Here is a 20304-nt window from a genome sequence, read left to right on the forward strand (position 1 = left end):
AAGGGGCGGCGGGGACACCCACCCTGGGCCACCTGGCGGACGCAGGGACTAGACGAGACAGGGCCTCTAATCCCAGGCCCTGGAGACCGACAGGGAGACGCAGGCGGGTCCGGAGGGCCGGAACCTTCTCTCCAGCCCTGTGCTCAGGGCCGCCCCTGAATGCAAGTCGCTGCTGTCACCGGGACGCGGAGGGACGCGGAGGGCCTGACACGGCGCAGCTGCTCTCGGGGATTGATGGCTGCTGTCAGGCGGCGACATCCCCCGGGGGGGGGGCCCAAATCCCACACGGAGCTGCCTTGGGTGGGGGAGGGGGAGGGAGAGCCCGCTGGACCCAGCTGCTTCCCAGGCAGGCTCCGGGGGCTGGTGAGAGTGGGGACCCGCCTTTGAGTCACCCGTCCCCGAGCCCTGAGCCCGGCACAGAGCAGGCACGCAACACGGGGAATCCCGGAGAGGAGGGGCCTGGGGAAGTGGATGGAAGGCCCAGGGGACAGGCAGGAGGAACCACACACACCTGCTCGCTTAGTGACTCAACATCCACGGACGCTGCCTCTGAGCTGGCTGCCAGGCTGACACAAGGAAGACCCCATCCTTTTTTTTTATTTGGGGGGCCACACTCTGCAGTGCTCAGGGATGATATGGGGTGCCGGGTATCCCAACCAGCCACATGCCAAGGCAAGCCCCCTCCACACCATGCCCTGGCCTCTCTCAAGGCTGGAGCTGCCACAAGGGCCCCCTAGGAAAAGGCTGGTCAGGGAGGGCTTCCCAGGATGGCGGGCATGAGAGGGGTCTCGGGATCTCCACGCCACCCCCTGCCCACAGTCAGAGGATCAGAGAAGGCACCAGAAGGTCCCTGTCACACCGTGCTGTGCCCTCTGCCTGTAAGGCCAGCTCCCTTCAAGACTCAGCCCAAACGCCCCTTCCTCCAGGAAGACTTCCTGGATGCCAGGGTAGCTGTGGGTCTGCTCCAGGCTTCCGCAGTCCACAGGGCTACCGCACCTGCAGCAGTGACCCTCGGGGTGGAGTCACTTCCCATGAGCAGATCCACCCCCTCAAGGGCAGCGCCACCCTGACCACCCAGCTGTCCTGGGGCCAGTCATGAGGCCCAAGGAAAGGTCTGTGGGGAGAGGGGAGCTGGGTGCCCTCAGGGGCAGCGAGGGGAGCTTCCCCCAAGGGCCCGCACAGAGCAAGCAAAGGAGCACCCATCCGTGCAGGAAACCAGCACCCACCATCGGCCGTGCCCCTCCCAGATCATTTGGAGGGTCTCCTCCCTCCCCCCCACATTCTTCACCAACCCTGGGGCCCAGGAGAACCGCGGCTCCTGCCGCCCCCCCCAACACCCCCTGACTCCCCAGGGTCATCAACCTGGCCACCCGTGCCCTGGAAACAGTCCAGGGCACGGGTGGCCAGGGACCCCGGACCTTCCTGTCCAGAACCCCACTCAATCCCGTCTCCGTGCACCGGCTCATGCCCGGCCCTCTCAGCCCCCCTTTCTTTCTTTTATGGAGGGGTCACACCCAGCAGTGCTCGGAGATTAGTTCCAATGGTGCCCAGGGCCCATGTGGTGCCAGGGGTCAAACTTGGGGCCACTGCGTGCAAAGCATGTGGTCCCGTCCTTGGCACCATGTTCCCAGCCACCAAGATCCCCTTTCTTTCTGAAAACAAAAAAAAAAAGGGGGGGGGTCTGGAGCACCCTCCAGGGCTCCCACCACTGCCCGCCTCCACCCCAACGCCCACAAATAAACGCGCTCATCTGGCCAGGAAGCGGCCAGGGGGCTGGTGGGAACCCTCAGGTGGGGACTCGGCTCTGGTGTGAATGTGTGTGTGTGGGTGGGAGAGCGAGAGTGTGTACAGATGTGCGCGTGGGTGTGGTTACTTGTGTGTGGGAGTGTGAGCTGAGTTGTGGAGTGAGTTGTGTGTGTGTGTGTGTGTGTGAGCTGATTCTTGGAGTCCTGTGGGTATAAATGTGTATGTGTGTGTGGGGGGGGTAAGTATGTAAGAGTGTGTGTGTGTGTGTGTGTGTGTGTGTTTGTATGTGGGTGTGAGCCGAGTCTCGGAGCTCTGTGGGTACGTAAGTGTGTGTGTGTGTGTGTGCGCGCGCGTGCGGGCGCGCACACGCACACCCGTACAATGAGGGGGCAGTAACATGTCGACAAGCGCTATGAACACAAACCTCCTCCCCGACATCCCCGGCCCCCCATCCCGAGACCCAGGAGGCCGATGAGGGGGGCACGCCAAGCCCCAAGGGGCTCTTCTAGGTCCATCCTGCCGGGGCTGGAGGCCAGAATGGGGGTGTGAGGCACAGCAGGGGGTGGGGGCTTGGCGGGGCTGGGCTCTCCCGCGGTTTGGAGGGGCAGGAGGAGTGCGGGGGTCAAGGGAACCCATCACGGGGCCAGTCGGCTGCATTAGGTGCTGGCGCCCACGGCACCCGCCAGCCAGCCCCCAGGAGAGTCCCGTCCACTCGGCGCCCTGCCTGGTGGCCCCCTGGCCCCAATCCCAGAGCCCACGGGGCGGGCAGGCCTGGGCAGCCAAGGCACCCGTTCAGGGGCAGGGGCCAGGGCGGCTGGGCCACGCACCTGCCAGAGCCCTAGGGCTAAGGCCACAGGTGCCCCCTGGGGCATCCCCGGGGCCCCGCCCAGCTCACCGCCTCATTTGCATATGCTAATCAGTCTCTCCTCCCCGGCTCCCCTCCCTCCCCGGCTCGGCTGGGGCTGGGCTGGATCCGGCTATACCTGTGCCGGCTGATGTCACGTAGAGCTATTTCCAGCCCGGTTGCCATGGCAACCACAAGGCCTCAGCCCCAGTTAGGAGCTCAATATATAATTTACTCCCCCATCCCCCCCCCCGGCCCCACCCCAGAGAGGAGAGAGGCTGGGGCTTATGGGGAACAATCGGCTAAAATACACAATAACACCCTCCACTTCCCCGGGTCCCTGGAGGTGGGGGCTGGGTGGGGTGGGGCCCGGCAAGGCGGAACCTGGAAGGCGGGGAACAGCAGCCACAGCCGGGCAGGGATGGGGGAGACGGGGAGAAACAGGCTCCACGGGGATGCCCCACACACACACACACCCCTGCCCATGACCCCGCTGAGGGCTGGCTCTGGGCTAAGTCACTGGCCTCTTTCTGCGGTAGCCCAGGGGCTGTCATGGGGGGCCCTGCCCTGTCACTAGATGTCACCAGGGTCTGCTGTGCAGCAGGCAACAGTGGCCACTCGGGCCCTGGGAGCACAGGGTCCACTGTGGGTCACACCAGCAGGGCCAGAGGGCGGCACCTGCTCAGGGAGGTCAGAGCCTGCAGTCACTGGCTTCCCAGCGCTGTGTCACCCCTTGAGAAGGCTCCAGACACAGCACTGCAGATGGGGTGCCCCCACCAGGAGAGAGAAGACCCCATCAGGGGCACCCAGCTCCTCACTCAGACCACGTTGGGATGTGGGTTGTGACAGTGGGAGGGAAAATCTGAGAGGCCTTCCTGAAGGAGGTGCTGCTCTGAGTGGGGATGTGGCGGGGTCCCGGGCAGCAGGTGCAGCCTGGAGGGAGGCTGGTGCATGTCTGGTCTTGCCCAGCTGTCCCCCAGGCAGGGGTTCTAGGACCTGCTCCTGCCCAGGCAGCTGGGGGAGCCCAGGAGAGCCCTATGGACGAGATGGCCCAGAGACTCTGAGCAGTTCCAGGCGCTGATCCTGAGCTGCCTCCATAAAGTGGGGACACTCGCGAGCCCCGAGAATCCAAGGAGAGTGAGAGATCAAAAAGGAAACTGGACCCTCCCCCTGGCCCCTGGTGGTCATGAGCACTGGAGTCCGAGGGCACAGGGGACCAGAGTGCCAGGACCACACTGGGAGCCCCGTCACCCGCAGAGCCGCCTGCTGCCACCCGGGTCGGGCCAGGGACCAGTCGGGCCCTGCTAATCTCATCCCACTCCCTTGGCACCCCGAGGACCTGCCCCACTGCATGGACATGGCCCCCTCTGTGCCGCAGGGAACCCCAAGTCCTCATCTCATCACCATCACCCATGAGCCAGGCACCAGAGTCCACTGCGGTCCCCAGGGCCCCACCCTGCCCGCCAGCGTCTGTGCCTGGGCGCATGGCGCAGGACTGCATAGGAGAGCCCAGCCAGCCGTGCTCCCTTGAGCACTCCGAGCCTCGAGCTGCGCCCTACTCCTGAGGGTCTCTGTCCAGCGTGTCCTGCCTCCAGGCCCCGCCTGGACATCGTCTGAGAGCTCAGGTCATCACTGCCCTCTGCCTTGTCCATCATGCTGATGTGGGTGGGAAACGCAGGCATTTGGCTGTGAATCCCCAGGACTGCAGACGGGGTGCCCAGTGGGTGCCCAGAGGACACCCAGGTGCAGAGACAAGATGACCCGCGGGGGCAGGGGCTGGATATAGTCCAGCAGGGAGGGCTGCTGACCCAGGTTCGATTCCCAGCATCCCATATGGTCCCCTGAGCACCGCCAGGAGTAATTCCTGAGTGTAAGAGCCAGAGTAACCCCTTGAGCATTGCCAGGTGTGACCCAAAAAGAAAAAAAAAAACCAAGATGACATGGGGCCCTTGGCCCCCCAGGCAGCCACGCTGCAGCTCAGACCCCGGGGGAACACGAGGGTCTGGGAAAGAAGCAGAGAGGAGAAAGAAACACAGGGGGGCTGAAAGAGGGGGCCCCACTTAGTCCCGTGGACTGGGTGCCCTCATGGCTGCATTTGTCCACATGCCTGGCCAGCCAGCCCCCCACCCCCAGGAATGGACACATGCCTCCTGGGACGCTGCAAAAAAAAAAAAGTGACTATGATGTTAAGGCTGAGAGTTCCAGTACCCAGGAGTTGGGCGGTGCAGATTCATGGTCCCCCGAAGTCCCGTAAAGAGCCGCGGCCGCCCCAGCACCAGGACGGACCAGGAGGCACCAGCCGAGGTTCCTGCGTCACGACCCGTGAGCTCGGGGACAAGCGCACGATGTGGTCGGGACAGCGAGGACGTGGTGTCGTGGGGGCCCAGGAAAGAAACCGTCAGGCCCCTCTCTGCGCCCTGCAGGGCTAGTCGGAACCCACAGGGGTGCAGGAGCGCTTCAGGGCAGAGCCCCAACACGTGAAGCAAGGTCTGTCTGTCCCGGGTGACTGCCCGGGAAGGCCTGGCGGGGGCACACGGTCATTCATTCATTCATTCATTCATCAATCAATGAAAGAACACCTCACACTGTGGAAGGAGGAGGTGGCGGGGCTGAATCGGGGGCAAAGGCCAGGCGACACCCAGCCCTACCCTGAAGACTCACTGCTTCCTCGGGGAGGGGAGGAGGGCGGGGGTGAGGGGATGTGAGTGGCTGTGACCTGAGGAAGCGAGGGGTGGAGGAGCGAGTGACTGACAGCGTGGGTGACCTGGTGAAGGAATTGATGAATCAGTGAGTGCACCTGGTGACTGGCGGACCGGTGAGGGAAGGAAGGAATAGGGCAGTGACCGCACGAAGAGGTGACGAGAGAGAGAGAGAGAGAGAGAGAGAGAGAGAGAGAGAGACGAGGTGACTGCGGAGGGGGGCGAGAAGGAGTGAGCCTCAGTGAGTGACTCAGTGATGCAGGGATAAGGGAAGAAACGAGTGACTGGTAACTGCAGGGAGAGGCAGGGGCGTGAAGGAATGAAGGCGTAAATGAAGAAAGGAGTGACGCGGGGAACACAGGAGGAGGTGAATGCGCAGATGAACAGATACATGAAAGAAGGAATGAATTGAATGAATGAATGAATGAATGAGCAGCTCGGTGAATATAGGAATGAAAGCGTGTGAATGAATGAATGACTCGCTAGATACAGGAATGAATGTGAATGAATGAATGAATGACTCGGTGAATAGAGGAATGAGTGTGAATGAATGACTTGAATACAGGAATGAATGAGTGTGAATGAATGAGTGGCTCGGTGAATACAGGAATGAATGAGTGTGAATGAATGAATGCGGATCAAGAATGCGCAAGCGCGTGCGTGAACACGAGGCAAACGCGAGCGGCTGTCCGTCCACGGGTCTCCCACCCAGAGGTCACTCGCTGTGGCCCGGCTCGGCTGGGGGCAGAGTCGCTGCAGGACCCAGGAGCAGAGGCCACTGACCAGCCCTGGGAGAGGCATCCAGGAGTGCCCCGACCCGTCAGCCCTGCCCCCACTCCCGGGCAGGGCGGCCAGGCCCCCCGTGTCCCCCCCATCCCCGTTTGCTGCCTGCGCCCCGGGCGGGGGGCTGGCACAGGTCCAAGCTGCCCGCTTGCTCCCCAGCGCGTCGCGGGCGGGCCTGCGGGTTTAATCCAATCCCACCAGCGTCTGCGGGCGCCAGAGCCTGGGCACCCTGCCAGGACCCAGGTGGGTGGCACCCAGGAGGGACCGCGGACGCCTTCCCGCAAGCGCCAGGCGGGGGCCCGGGCCGCAGGACGGAGCACGTGGCCCCTGGAAGAGTGCAGAGGTCCGGCGGGTGCAGGGGTGCAGGCCACCGCGGGGCCAGCCTGGGTCTGCGGTGGGGGCGGGGCTGAAGGCGGGGCCATCCTCTGTGGGGGCGGGGCGGGGCCAGCCTGGGTCTGTGGGAGGGCGGGGTGGAGGCGGGGCCAGTCTCGGTGGGGGCGGGGCCAGCCTGGGTCTGTGGTGGGGGCGGGGCTGGGGGCGGGGCCAGTCTCGGTGGGGCGGGGCCAGCCTGGGTCCGCAGTGGGGGTGGGGCCAGCCTGGGTCTGTGGTGGGGGCGGGGCTGGGGGCGGGGCCAGTCTCGGTGGGGGCGGGGCCAGCCTGGGTCTGTGGTGGGGGCGGGGCCAGCCTGGGTCTGCAGTGGGGGTGGGGCCAGCCTGGGTCTTGGTGGGGGCGGGGCTGGAGGCGGGGTCAGTTTGGTGGGGGCGGGGCCAGCCGGGTCTGCAGTGGGGGTGGGGCCAGCCTGGGTCTGCGGGGGGCGGGACGAGGGCGGGGCCAGCTGGGTCTGTTGGGGGCGGGGCCAGTCTGGGCCGGAGATGGGGGCGGGGCCAGCCTGGGTCTGTGGGGGGGCGGGGCTAGCCTAGGTCTGGGGTGGTGGGTGGTGGCGGGTCCAACTCTGCCCCCTCCCAGCCAGGCCTGGGCCTGTCCTGGGTGAAAGCGTAGGGTGAGGCCTGTCCCGGGGGCAGGGGACCAGGACATGATGGTCCTGGGATGGTCCCCAGAGCCCATCCGGCTCTGCCTGCTACAGGACACCTATGGGGGACCCACCCTCAGGCTCCCTTTGGGGGGTCCCGTATGGTTCCCCCAGCTAAGGGGGGCTGCTGAGGGCTCACAGCTGGGTCCCCCCGAGGGGAAAGTGTCTCCTCCCCAGCCCGGGACCGGCCGAGAGGCTCCTATGTGGACGCATCACAGACCCCCGCCCGCCCATCTGTGTGAGGCACACCACGTGGTCACTCCCAGCAACGCTCCCTCTGCAGCCACACTCGGATCAGGGCGGGCACTGCCAGGCGGGGTAGATGAAGGAGCACTGGGCTGAGAGTCTCAGGGGAAGACGGAGCCCAGGAGGGAGACAGGTCACTCACTTCCCAAGTGGGGGCTTCCCGTGGGGCCTGGGGGGCTGACATGGTCTCCTCAACAGTCCCACTCCAGCCCCACACCCCACACCGCCTCCCACCCAGGGAGAGGGAGCCCAGATCACAGACAGGGAAACTGAGGCCCAGGGACACGCTGCCCTGCCCAAGAAGGCACATGGAGGGAGAGGCAGGAGGGCACCCAGGTCCATGCTTGTCACCAATCTGATCACCGCCCAGCTTAAAGCAACCCCCCACCCCCGCCAAAGTTCTGCTTCATGGGGACCTCACACTTAGCTCACAATCTTGGTCCAACCACTCATGCTGCCATGGGCTCCTCTAATGGGAGCCACTGCACACCCCGGGGCCTTTGCACAGGCTTCTCCTCCACCTGGCACACCATGCTTCCTTCACTCTGGCATATCCCTCTATCATAGCATCAGGCCCCCTCCTCCAGGAAGCCTTCCTGATTTCCGAATCTCCACAGCACATGCTTTAAGCCATATTCTTCTTTTCCCCTCCTTGAGCATCCAACCAGCCACGGTCATTGCCAGCCAGGCCCCATGTTCTCTGAGGAGGACACGCTCCCCTCAACTCCCAGGTCCAGGTCAAGGGAGGGCTGGGAGCACCCCCCTTGACCAGAGGACTGCTGTACCAGCTACCCTCAACTCCCCTCTGGTCGGGCCAGATGCCCCAGTGTACCCAAGTCTGCAAACGATTCCTCCAGCAAACGCCCAGGGTCCTGGAGCTGTAAGCTCATTGAGGAGTATCCTGGCGGGCTTCTTGGAGGCAGAGGGGTCTTCAGGCTGGGAGGCACCTGGTGGTCCCACTGAGGTACAAGGAGACAGTCGGGCCCAGGGCTCAGCTCCTTCTCCACGCCCTTCCCCCACATCCACCCCCTGCAGCTCAGCCCCATCTCTGTGCCCCCATTGAGGGTCTTGGAGTTTCCGCCTGCTCAGAACTGGAGTCCGCACCCCGTCCCCTGAACCCGGCTGGCCCCCTGTGGAGCCCGGGGTCCAGTCACCTGAACTGTTTATTATTTATTTATTTTGCTTTTTGGGTGACACCCGGCAATGCTCAGGGGTTCCTCCTGGCTCTGCACTCAGGAATCACCCCTGGCGGTGCTCAGGGGACCCTATGGGATGCTGGGAATCGAACCCGGGTTGGCCCCCAAAAGGCCAACCTGCTGTGCTATTGCTCCAGCCCCAACACCTGACCCGTTTAACCCAGCCCAGCCGCGGGGGGGGGGAGCCCCTCACTCCCACTCCAACCCCAGCCAGGGAAGGGGCACGGCCAGGCGTACAGGCCCGGAGGCGTCTCAACCCCACCCCCGCCCCCCTGAGCAGGGCAGAGGCGCGAGGGGTCCCCAGGCAGGCGGGCGGGTGGCTGATAAGCCAGCCCCCTCCCAGCACGCGGCACAGAGCGGCGGGCGCTGGCGGTCACCCCAGGCCGCGAGCTGGCAGCGGCCGCGGCAGCAGCAGCAGCGATAAGGCAGCGGTGGGAAGTGCCCTCCCGCCGCGAGGCCATAAACCTCTTCCCGTGCTCACAGGATGATGCTCAGCTCCGCGGTGGGGGGAGGGGGGGCGCCCGCCCGCGCGTCTGGCCTGCCCACCTGCCCACACCTGGCGGCGGAGGGGACCAGGCAGATGGCCCAGGCAGAGGGGGGGCACCTGAGGCCGAGCCTGCCCGCTCTGCTCCAGAAGGAAGAGACTGACTGGAGTGAGGAGAGCAGGGGGGGAGGAGGGGAGTCGGGTCCTGGGGGCTCGGTGGTCCCCGACAGAGGGGCGGACAGGTGGGCACAGCAGGCCGATGCAGGAGGAGCCCCCCAACAGCTGAGAGGCTGAGAGGCAAGGGGCTGCATGCGAGGGAAGACAAGAGGCCCGGGGTGGCAGGCCAGTGCCCCCCCGGAGCCCCCCGGAGCCCCCCGTCCCCCTGCCCAGCCCCTTCCTGTCCAAGCCAGGCCTAGAGAAGTCTCCATGGGTGCTACAGAAAAAGCAGGTCCTGACCCTGAGTGACCAGAGTCCCTCTCTGTCTGGGAGACCCAGGGGGGCGCTGGCCCCCTCTCTTCCTCCACCAGGGTGCACAGAAGAGGCCACTTCCCTGGACTGACCACAGCTCAGCACACTCCAGAGGGCCCCAGGGATTTGGGCCCAGAAACCTGCTCCAGGCTTACCCAGGGCTGCCAGGTAGACTGGAGGCTGAAGAGGATCACAGGGCACCTCCCCTCCGCCGGCCTGTGCTGTAGGCCTCAGTTTCCCCATCTGCAGCAACCTCACCCCACCCCCACCCAAGGCATGACCAGCAGACTCATTTCCTCCCCCAGCATAGCACTCAGACCTCAGGACCTTTGCACGTGCTGCGCTTCCCCACCTGAGTCTTTCTTCCTAGACACACTCTCTCCCTTCATCCTGGTGGGTGCTACGGCTGGCTCCCCAGATAAGGGGGCAGGCCGCAGGCCGGGAGTTGCCAACGCCTGAGGCAAACCCCACAAACACACGAGACAGTCATGCCCTGTGCGGTGTGCACACAAGTACTCACTGACTGGATCCACGGAACACAACGGCAGCCCTCCTGGCCCTCGGGGACAGCCCAGGACCACGGGAGAGGAGACAGGAGCACTGCCAAGAGCTGTGAAGTCCTGCGAGGGCCCCTGACCCAGAGTCCAGGGGAGCCCTCCCCGAGAAGGCCGACAGCCCCTCTGAACCCAGACACTAGCAGCGCGCCCCCTCAGCACCCACTTCAAAGAGGGGGAAACTGAGTCCCGGGGCCCAGGAGGTGCCCGGCCAGTCCTCAGAAGCTGCCCTGCTCCACTGTCTCAGTCTCGTCTGCGGGGAGGTCCGCCCTGCCCAGCCGGGCTGCTCCACGGCCCTGTGAGACGCCCCCACCCACCCCCCCCCCGCAGTGCCCCCGGGCTGGCCCCCAGCCCGACGGCCCCGGTGGCACGGCTGCTCCGCCGGGCGAGCATTTGCACGGCTGAGCCGGGCAGCTGGCGGCGGTGCGGCTCCGAACCAGCTGTTTGGATGACAAACTGCGTTCAAGCTTCATTAGGGTAATCACGGGCTCCCTCCCGGCAGCGCCACGGAGCAGGACTGTCAACCTGAACTAATCAAACGCAGCCCCGGGACGCCCGCCCGCCTGGCTGACGAGCCGCACAGCCGCCCAGCCGCCGCGTGCGCGGCTCCCGCTGCCGTCCGCTGGGCCCTCCCGAGAGAGCCCCCAACACCGCCTGGACAGGACGGTCCGTCCCCGAAACAGCCCAGCCCCGGGAAGAGCGAGCTCCCTGGGGAGAAGGGATGCGGCCGGGGCCACAGAGCCGCTCGGGGACACGCGGGTCCCCAGCCTTGGCTCCCACCTGCCCACAACCCTCCAGGCCCAGCGGGGTCATCGGGGGCTCGGGGACACGAGCCCTGAGGCGGTGCTGTCTGGCCTGCAGCCCTGAGACTCCTCCAGACAGCCCACGTGCAAAGAATCAGCACAAGGCCGATGGAGGGGGTCTGTTGGGCAGGGAAACTGAGGCGCAGGGATGTCCCGTCTGTCCGAATCACACAGAGCGGGGCGTGTCGTGGAAAGAGGTTCTCGCTTTTCAATCCCCAGCACCGAAAGGCAAAAATCTTTGAAGGTCCCGACACCCCAGCAGGAGGGTCAACGAACACTCGCTCACTCGCTCACTCACTCGGTGAGGCGGCCACAGCAGTGCCCAGGGGGGACCAAGAGGACCAGTGACACCAGCCCCGCCTCGGGAGTCCTGCAGGGCAGAAAGCAGGACCCAGCCCTGGGAAACGCGGGGACCGTCAGCAGGAGGGCTCGAGTCCTGGGTCTCCGGCTGGAATGAGCACAGACGGGCGCAGGTTGCAAGAGGGAGCACGCACGGGCCGGAAAAGGCAGCCGCCGACCGTCACGGCCAGGGTCTGGGTGGGCAGGGGCCAAGAGGGGCGTGCGGGAGCCCCCCACGGTGCCCAAGCCTGTCATAGGTTTGACCCGCACGGAGGTGCCACACGGTCACACGTGTCCCTGGAAATGTGTCCCCAGGCACCCAGACCTCCTGCTCCATCAGCCTGGCTTTCCCGGTCTCCGTCTCTGCACCTGCAAAACAGGGACACGCCTGGCAGTGTGGGGGGGGCGGCTGGAGGTCACCTGGCACTCAGCACTGCAGCAGGGACGCAGGAGACCCCAGGGGGCCTCACTCCCCCCTCCCTGGGGGGCAGTGAGTGAGTGGGGCCGAGCCCCTCACTTCCAGACCCTCGTCAGCCCTGGGGCCCCGCACACGGTCCCGGCTGCACCGGCTGCACCAGCGACCACTGCCCACGGCCCCCTCCAGGGCAGCAGCCGGAAGCCACGAGCCCAGCCCAGCTGCCTGCCCAGAGAGGACACGTGGCCTCCTCCGCAGCTGGCTGGCACGTGGGTGCCACAGACACGCTCCAGTAGGACCCGCAGGGATATCAGGTCGGAAGGCCCTGAACTTGAAACACAAGTGGGCACCCCCCGCTGCCCCCCAAGTGGATACCCTCGCTCCAACCACCACGAGCTGAACCGAATCTCCACCTCCCAGCTCAGGCCAGGGGCTCGGTCCAGAAATGGGGATTTCCAGCCCCATGGCACCCCCGTCTCCAGGCATCCCCGTGTCCCCTCCACCCAGGACGCCCCCGCCCCCGGCCCAGCATCCCTCAGGTTGGGCTTGTCGCCCCCAGAGAGGCCTCCCTTAGGCTTCGGGGACCCGCACCCCCGCCAGGGAACAGAGCCGGTTCTCGGGTGCCTTGTGACTCACTGGCACCGGTGGCCTGTCCAGGGGCAGTTGCTTTCTGTGATCCCCGCTGGTCTCCACGGGGCCACCGCACCTGCCTGACCATGGGGGTTCAGGGTCCTTCCGGGCAGGCGCTTCCTCACGGAAGCCACATGGGCCCCAGCGTAACCCGAGGGGGCCACAGGTGAAAACGGAGTAACTGAGGAGCCCAGGGCAGGACACTCGAGGACAGCCGGTAGGACGGGGGGTGGGGGGGACACAGAAGGAAATAAGGCCAGAAGGGGCCACCGTGGGGGGAAGGGCTAAGAAACGCCAGGCAGGGGCTAGAAGAGCATCCCCGGCACCCCACACGGGCCCCCAGCCCCGCCCAGCGCGAGCCCTGAGCACAGAGCCAGGAGTAAGCTCTGAGCACTGCCGCGGGCGGCCTCCAAGCCAGAGACAGACATTTGAGAAGCCCAAGACCCACTCCCAGGGGGTCCAGCCCCCCGCCTTGAGGGCTCCCCGGGGTCCTCAGTCAACCCCGCTCTTCACCCCAACATCGCCACCTGCCCCCCGCTCCGGTCATTTAGACAGACAAGACCAGGCACCACAGCTGGTCCTCAGTGTCCTGCCCCGACAGCTAACCCCTGCCGTTCAGTCTGCTCCCCTAACACAGGGACTCCAACTCATCCTTCAAAACCCAACGGAAACACGTCACCCCTTTCGGAAGGTCCCGCCTCAGTCTCCCCCTCGGCCCACCCTCTGCTGGCCACCAGAGAAAGAAACCCCCTTCAGGGGAACCTGAGACCCAAATGGGAACGTTTTTACGTAGGTAACTAAAAATCCTAGGGTTGGGTCCAGTCGCGGCTGGGCCTCACTCCCACCCCCGGCTCTGCCTCCCTTCACAGGATGAGCTTATCAGAGCCCCCCAACCCTGTACCAGGCCCACAGACCCAACTCAGGTTCCCCCTGGAAAGCAGGGGCCTGGGACCCCCAGGAAGTCAACCCTCCACCCCATCAGAGCTCCGTGCCCAGCGGGTCTCCTATCCACACCCCAGAGAGAGTTGGTGGCAACTTTGCAGCACCCAGAATCTAGTGCCCTCCCAGCCAGGTGCCCACCCAGCGCCAGCCCAGGACCAGTCATGCCATCTGCACGGGGCGGCGTGCCCGGGAAGCTGCGCAGACCCTGCGTGTACGTACCAACAGGTTAACCATCACCCCGGCGGGCCACGGGTCTGCATCTCCACGGAGGCCCCAGGGGGACACAAAGCATCCAGGAAATGCAGAAAGCCAGAGGCAGGGGGTGTCCCCGGGTGGGGGGGGGGGGGTGGCCCCACCAGGCAGAGTCTGGCCCCAGCTGCCCGCCTGCCTGCAGGGCCACTCGGCCAATCCCCGAGCACGGCTCAGGGGCTGCGAGTGGAAGGGCTGGGAAAATAATTAGTGGGGAAGCCGGGGCGGGAGGCGGAGGTTGCCGAGAGGCTTAATGAAACTGCTAACGCGCTAGTGATTCCTGCCTGCTGGGGGCGGAGGCAGACAGCCATGTTGCCAGGTCCCGACAGGCTGCCAGGCGGGACGGGGCTGGCACAAAAAGCACCTCCTCATCAGCCGCCGCCACACGTGAGTCCTGAGGGGCTCGGGGTGGGGAAGCCAGCCGGGGTCGCACCGGGACCCCCCACACACACCGGGATCCCCCCCCCACCGGGAGATGCTGTCAGCTTTGCCAGGGTCTGAGCGCGGGGCCCAGCCAGCGGGGAATCTCATCCCATTTTCCGGACGGGACGGGACATCGGCCACCTGGCCAGGCCACACGGACGGTTCCAGAAAAGCCTCCAGCCCCTAGGACAGCCCCCCTCCCAGCAGCACCCCCCCCACACACACACACACACCCGCTCCCCACAGCCCTTTATTCTCAGAGATGGCTCAGTGAAGCCGGCAGGCACCCCAGCCCCCCCTCAATAAACGTACCCAGATTCTCCTGGCAACACCAGGGGGCAGGAGCTCACCCGCCCGTGAGGGGGCGCTCGTGCCCCCCACCCCCACGCCCCGGGTGTGACTGCAGATGGGCTCACTGCACCACACACAGAGACAGAGGTTCTGAGCATCATCGGACCCGGGGCCACACAGCGGCTTGGCGGAGACTCAAACTTGTTCCTCTCTGACCCCAGAACCACAGGCGCCCGTTCAGAGATGCCCGGCGCAGAGCGGGTGCCCGGGGGGCGAGAGTCGGGACTGGGGGAGAAGCCGCACCCCCCCTAACCGGGGGCCTCAGGGCCATGCAAGCAGGAGTTGGGGGGACGTGCAGGGATGACCCGGGTGCAGGAACTCAGCACAGCTACTCAGCACCAGGCGTGCGCCAGGCCCTGGCAAGGAGCCACCCTGCTGTTCTCCGAGGGCCCCAGGCAAGGGGCTCAGCCAGCGGCGCCCCCAGACCCCCAGACATCCCATGAAGGCCCCAACTCAGCTGCTGCCCACCCCAGCAGATGGTCACGGGACCCAATCTGAGGGGCTCAGCCGGACCCTCATGCCCACCCCGGGAAAGGTGGAGACATGGGGAAGGATACGGAGGGGGGGTCTCAGCATCCCCCATTCCCAAGAGATGGGTCAGGGGGACCCCAGGAAGAAGACACTTGTGCTTGGGGGTCCCCACTGCAGAGTCTGGCGTGGCGCCATCTGCAAGGGCTTCTGCTCCCCGGTGGCCCCCCGGAGCATTCCAGAACGCTGAGGCTTGGGGGGAGGCGCCTTCTGTGAGGTCCCAGAAGCTTCTGCAGTGCCCACCTGTCCCCGGGCTACTTCCCCAGGGAGCCCAGCGGGCACAAGGTCATGCCCAAGCCCTGGGGCGGGTCACTAGGGCAGGGCCCGGCCTGGGGGACAACGAACGAACGAAGGGTCCCAGGGAGCGCCACCAAGCCTGCTTCCTGCAGCCCCCAAGACCATCACGGACAGGGAAACTGAGGCTCGGAGGGTCCGGGGCGGGGGGGAGGCTCCTTGGGGTGGGGGGGGGACAACCCCTAGATCTGGACGCAGGCAGATGAACCCCATCTGCAGCCGGGCCCCGGATGCCACCTTGTCCTCGTTTTTCTGGAGACGCCGCCAAACACGCTACCCACATCTCCCCCCACCCAGCCCAACCCCCTCCAGAGGCGCGGGTGGTGTCGAGGTGCAGGGCACACGGGGGGGGGGGCTAGCCCAAGGTCACGGCGGGGGGGGTAGCCGCGGGAGTCACGCAGCGGGTCTGCAAGCCCCCCACCCGCCAAGCTCCCAGCCCTCCCCGCCTCCCTGCACAGACTCTGCCCCTCCTTCCTTCCATCAACGCAGTCGGAGGGGGGAGGGGCGGCGAGGGGGGGAGAGCTCGGTCCCCCACCCCCCCATCTGCAGCGGCGCTTGCTCCTCGCCGGTCAGGGGAGAGGCCTCTAATGAAGGCCCCACAGACCCACAGAGCCGGGCGGCCGGCCGGGAGCCCCCCGCAGAGCCCCGGGGCCGCAGCCCTGCTCCCAATTAGCACATGGGTCCTCCATCAAAGCGCAGGCCTGCTGCCCAGGCCAGCAGGAGGACGCGCGGCTCTCGGCAGGCCCTGGCCCCTGGCCCTCCCCTCTGGCGGGGGGGGGGGGGAGCGCGGACCCCCCCCTCCCTCCGCACCCCCTCCCGGCCTCCCCCCACCCCTGGATCCGCCAGCTCAGGGCAGCCGCTGTCACCCCAGGGGACGCGCTAATGAAGATGGCCGACATTAATCTCTTCCCTCTCCGACAGGTCAATTTATAGTTCCATGGGGAGCCCTGGCGTGCGGCCAGAGGGCCTGACATAACTCTCCCTGCTCCCCAGGAGCACGTCAGGGGTGAGCACCGAGGGGTCGCGGGACCGGGGGCCTCGGGGGACCGGGCAGGGAGGGGCCCGGGGCCCCGCCAGCACCGCCCCAGCCCCTCCGCGCGGGGCCTGGGACCCGGAGCTCCTCGGGGAGGATGCTCAGGACAGCTGATCCCCAGCCCAAGGGGGGACCCGGGTCTAGCAGCAGGAGGCCCGGGGGCAAGAAGCGGTGCCTCTCCTGGGGGCTCTCAGAGCACCGGGTCACCGGCTTCTGCCAACCCCTGCAGAGTGCATTCCGCAAGGGTCACCCGGCTGGCCACTCTGGGCTCCCCATCGCTGGCCTGACTCTGCTGGAGTGCCCAGTGTTGGAGGGGGGCATGTGGCGGGCGTGGTGCCCAGGGCTGCAAGGGGCAGATCTGCAGAGAGCTGGGGATGCCCCTGGCAAGAGCAGCGTTGGCTGCAGGGCAGAGGGGCTGGGGGCGTGGAAGACAGGGAGCAGAGGGCCAACCACAAGGGGACGGGAGGCCTGGGACCCTGGCGGGTGGGGAGGGGTGCAGGCTGGTGCCCGCCGGCGTGGACAGCAGGGGACACAGAGGGCCAGCCTCGTGGCCGCTCAGGAGTTGGGCCTCAGTTGGGCCTGGGACGGGAGTGGAGAAGCTGGCGTGGCGGTCGGAGGGCCCCTGGCCACTGTGTCCCCGCGGGTCAGCGCAGCCCAGGGGCAGATGGGATGGACGGGCAGGCAACAGGGCCTGGGGTTTGGGCGCTGGGGGAAGTGACGCCATGGCCAGTGGTCGGCTAAGGAGCTGGACCAGTGGAGAAGGGACCTTCAAGGCGGGCCCCACACCTGGGGCTGCACTTGGCAAAAGCCAGGACCCACACGCTGGCCACCGGAGCACTGTCCTGAGAGGCGCTGGGGTGCTCGGGGCCAGCAGGGGAAGCTGAGGGCTGCCCCCCTCCAGGCTCTCAGGGGGAGCCAGGTTTGGGCAGAGATGGAGGGGGTGCGAGGAGCCCCCACCACGCTGGGCAGGGCCTTCCCCGGGCAGCACAGGGGGTCCAGCCCAGGGCTCCACTCCCAGCGGAGGGCCGAATCTTGACCCCAGGTGCTGGCCTTCCCCGCGTCCAGCGGGTCCTGCAGGGCCCCGCAACGGGGCGCTCCCAGAATCCCCCGGGGGAGCCGGGAGCCGGGCGGCTGGCCAGGCTGGAGACCCCGGGCCGAGCGTCTGGGCCTCGAGGTCGGGAGTCAGGCGGGCCGGCGGGGGTGCTGGGGGCGCGGGCCCGCCCCAGGCGCGCCGACAAAAGCAGCTCCAGGGGCTGCAACGCGGTGTGGGACAATAGCTGGGCTGGTTTCTGCCCCTCCTTTGCTACAATGAAACAGGCACAGCCCCGCTGGAGGGCGGGGGGGCTGTGTGCGCCCCACCGGGGTGCTCCCGGGCCTGGGCGTCCAGCGCCCGGGGGGCGCGGCGGCGGTGCGGGCTGGCTCGGCCACGCGCTGGCCAGCCGGCGAGGCCGGGGGCCGGGGAGGGCAGCCCTGCCCGGGGCCGGGCCTCTGTTTGCTCATCTGTACAATGGGGCCCCGGCAGGCTCGCCTCGCGCGGCGCGCCCCCGCGTCCTCGCCACCTGTCCGGCCTCCGGAGGGAACTTGCGACGCCCCCACGTGCCAGCCGGGCCCGGGTGCGGCGGCGCCCCCACCCGCGCGCGCCCCCGCCCCGCCGCGGCCCGCCGCGCCCGAGCTGCCCCCTTACCCTGGCGGCCGGAGGGCCGGCATCGGTCCCGCAGGAGAGCCCGGGCAGCGGGGCCGGGCTCCGGAGCGCGGGGCGCGGGCGCGGGCAGGGCGCGCGGGGGCGCGGGCCGCGCGCTCCGGGCCGGGCGCCCCGCGGCCGCCGCGTCCTCGCCTCCAGCGCGGGCCCCGCGCGCCCCGGCCGGCCCGGGGCAGGCCCTGCGCGGCGCGGGGGGCGGGCCTGGCGGGCCCCGGAGAGGCGCCGGGCGGGCGGGCTCCCGGCGGGCGGCGCCGCGGCGGTGGCCCCGCTGCCGAGCGCCGGGCGCGATTTACTGGCTGCAATTCCCGGCGCCCCTCGATGGCACTTAAGAGCGACCGGGAGGGAGCGGGAGGACGGGCGGAGGGCGGCGGGCGGAGGAGGGGCGCGGGCGCCGTGCGCGCCGGCGGGGGAGGGGCGCGGGCGGTGGGGAGAGGCCCGGATGGAGGCGGCGGGCGGCCGCGGCGTGCAGGGCTGGGGGTGCGGGGGCCGCGCCAGCCCCCGCCCACCGCGCGCCCCCCTGCGCGCCCCGGGGGGCGAGCCCCGCCCCGCCCCGCGCCCCCCGCCCCGCCGCACGCGCGCCCGGGGCGGCTCCCGGGCCGGGTGGGGGGCCCGGTTGGAACCGGGAGGGTTTGGCGGGTGGGGGGGGGCTGGTTAATTAAAATTAATTCCCATCATTTGGAAGAATCCGGCCTGGTCTCGCCAAGGCGCGCGGCGCGGCCGGCTGAGTTTGGGAGAGGGTGGTGGTCGCGGGGCCCCGCAGAACCCGCGGTGGGCTCGGCTGCAGCCCCGGCCCCCACCTGGCCCCCCGGGCTGGGCCGCGCTTCTCCCTTCTCCCCGATTTTTGGGTTCGGGGCCAGACCTGGGGAAGCTCAGGGCTGACTCCTGGCTCTGTGCTCAGGGATCACTCTGGTGCGCCTCAGGGGACCCTGTGTGGAGCCAGGGACTGAACCAAGGCCCACCACGTGCAAGGCTATTCTGTGCTCCGGCACAGTGGGGGCCTCAACTTCTGTGACGCCCCCAGCACGAGCCCTCATGCCCACTCGGCCCCTTCCCGCTCCCAGTGCCCCCCGGAGGTGGCGGCTCCACCCACCCGCCCGGCTCCTGGCTGGCACCCGGGCCCTCTGCCTTCTGGCTGGCTCAGCAAGCGTTGGCGGGGTGGCGCCCGCAGTGGCTGGGATCCGGATACCACCAGGCCGCCTGAGCATGGTGGGCACAGGGCACCAGTCCCCATAGCTGATGTTCATTTTAAAAGCTCCAAATGTTTGTTCGGGAAAGCTCCTGCCAGCCAAGGCAGCTAATGATCTCCACGCTTCATTTTTCTCTGCGATAATCCCACTGCCAAGGCTCCGGGGCTGCTGCCGCTGCCCTCAGCTGGCACAGATCCTGCCCAGAAGGTGCCATGCACCTGGGGGAGTGGCCGGCGGGCACAGGGAGGGCTTGGCCGGCCGCTCTGGAGCCTGGAAAGCGCGGGGTCCGAGGGCTGCAGATGGCCAGGGCTCGCTCTGGCGGAGGACAGCGCTCTGCTGAGAGCTGTCCCCGGCTGGCACAGCCATCTCGTCGGCCTTCCTCAGCAGGGGAGGGGAGGGACAGATCAGGACCCCCCCCCACAAACACACACATACATACACACACACACACACACACACACACACATATCTCTGTGACACTAAAGCTCTGTGTTGTCAGCTCCCGGGATCCCGTTCTTTGGATCCAGTTGGAGAGGGCAATCCTGTCGGAGCACTGACCCAGGAGTCTGAAACAACTCCAGGAGAGTGACACCCACCTCTTGGGGTGCCAGGTACAGAGCTGATCCTGAGTGTGGTGGGAACCGGAGTGATGGGGACCCCGGGCCCAGACAGGCGTCCCAGGCTCGGCCCATCACAGGGCCCCGCAGACGTGCAGAGCTGGGCTGGGTCAGTAACCCCGTCTGTGATGTCCGGGAGGAAAGCCGGCAAGGAGGGTGGGGGGAGCCAGCCAGGAGATCCAGTGTCAGGGTCCTGGGGTGAGCGGGCCTGAGCTTGGATTTCTCCACATCCCTGCTGGGATGGACCAGCTCAGGCCTCGGTTTCCTCAACTGGACCCAGGGTTGCTCAGCCTCCTCACCGTGGCCTTGAGGCTTGGGGACCCTTTGGAAGGAGACAGAGGGCCGCACTCAAAGCTTGGGGCCCGAGGGTGCCCTCCTAGGCCCCGGGTGCCGGCTGTGTGGCCTTGGGATCTCTCTGCCCACAAAACAGGCCTGTCCGGGTCGGTGCTCACGGCCTGGAGGGCTTGTGCTGGAGACGGAATCGGAGCTCAGACTGTGACGCCACGTCCATCCATCCATGGGCTTCGCGCAGGGAAGGAGGAGCTGCCCCCTGGCCTCCCTGAGGGTCCTTGTTCTCACGAGACTACGGCTGTGGTTTTCCATTCGGCAGACGGGCTGCCAGTGCCGACCTCCTCGTGCACCCTGAGGTGCGGGTGCTGGTGGTTCTGGGCAGGCCTCCGTTTGTTTGCCCAGCCGGAACTTGGGGGCAGAGAGCAGTTGCCAGTGTCCATCCGGTGTGGGCGC

At 67.3% G+C, this 20304-nt stretch overlaps 1 protein-coding gene across 2 annotated transcripts in view; it reads right to left on the minus strand.

The window, feature by feature from the left end:
• The window catches only part of TCF20 (transcription factor 20), a 140158-nt gene extending 122320 nt beyond the window's left edge, over positions 1 to 17838 (minus strand). Inside the window, exon 1 of one of the 2 annotated variants that reach the window (XM_056137486.1) lies at positions 17742 to 17838. The gene's annotated coding sequence lies outside the window, so the exon portion shown is untranslated. The remainder of the gene's footprint in view (positions 1 to 17741) is intronic. The other variant, XM_056137485.1, reaches the window with a different exon arrangement.
• Positions 17839 to 20304: the final 2466 nt, after the last annotated feature.

This window comes from Sorex fumeus, unplaced genomic scaffold, assembly GCF_029834395.1.
Source record: "Sorex fumeus unplaced genomic scaffold, SorFum_2.1 ptg000125l, whole genome shotgun sequence".
Taxonomy (NCBI): domain Eukaryota; kingdom Metazoa; phylum Chordata; class Mammalia; order Eulipotyphla; family Soricidae; genus Sorex; species Sorex fumeus.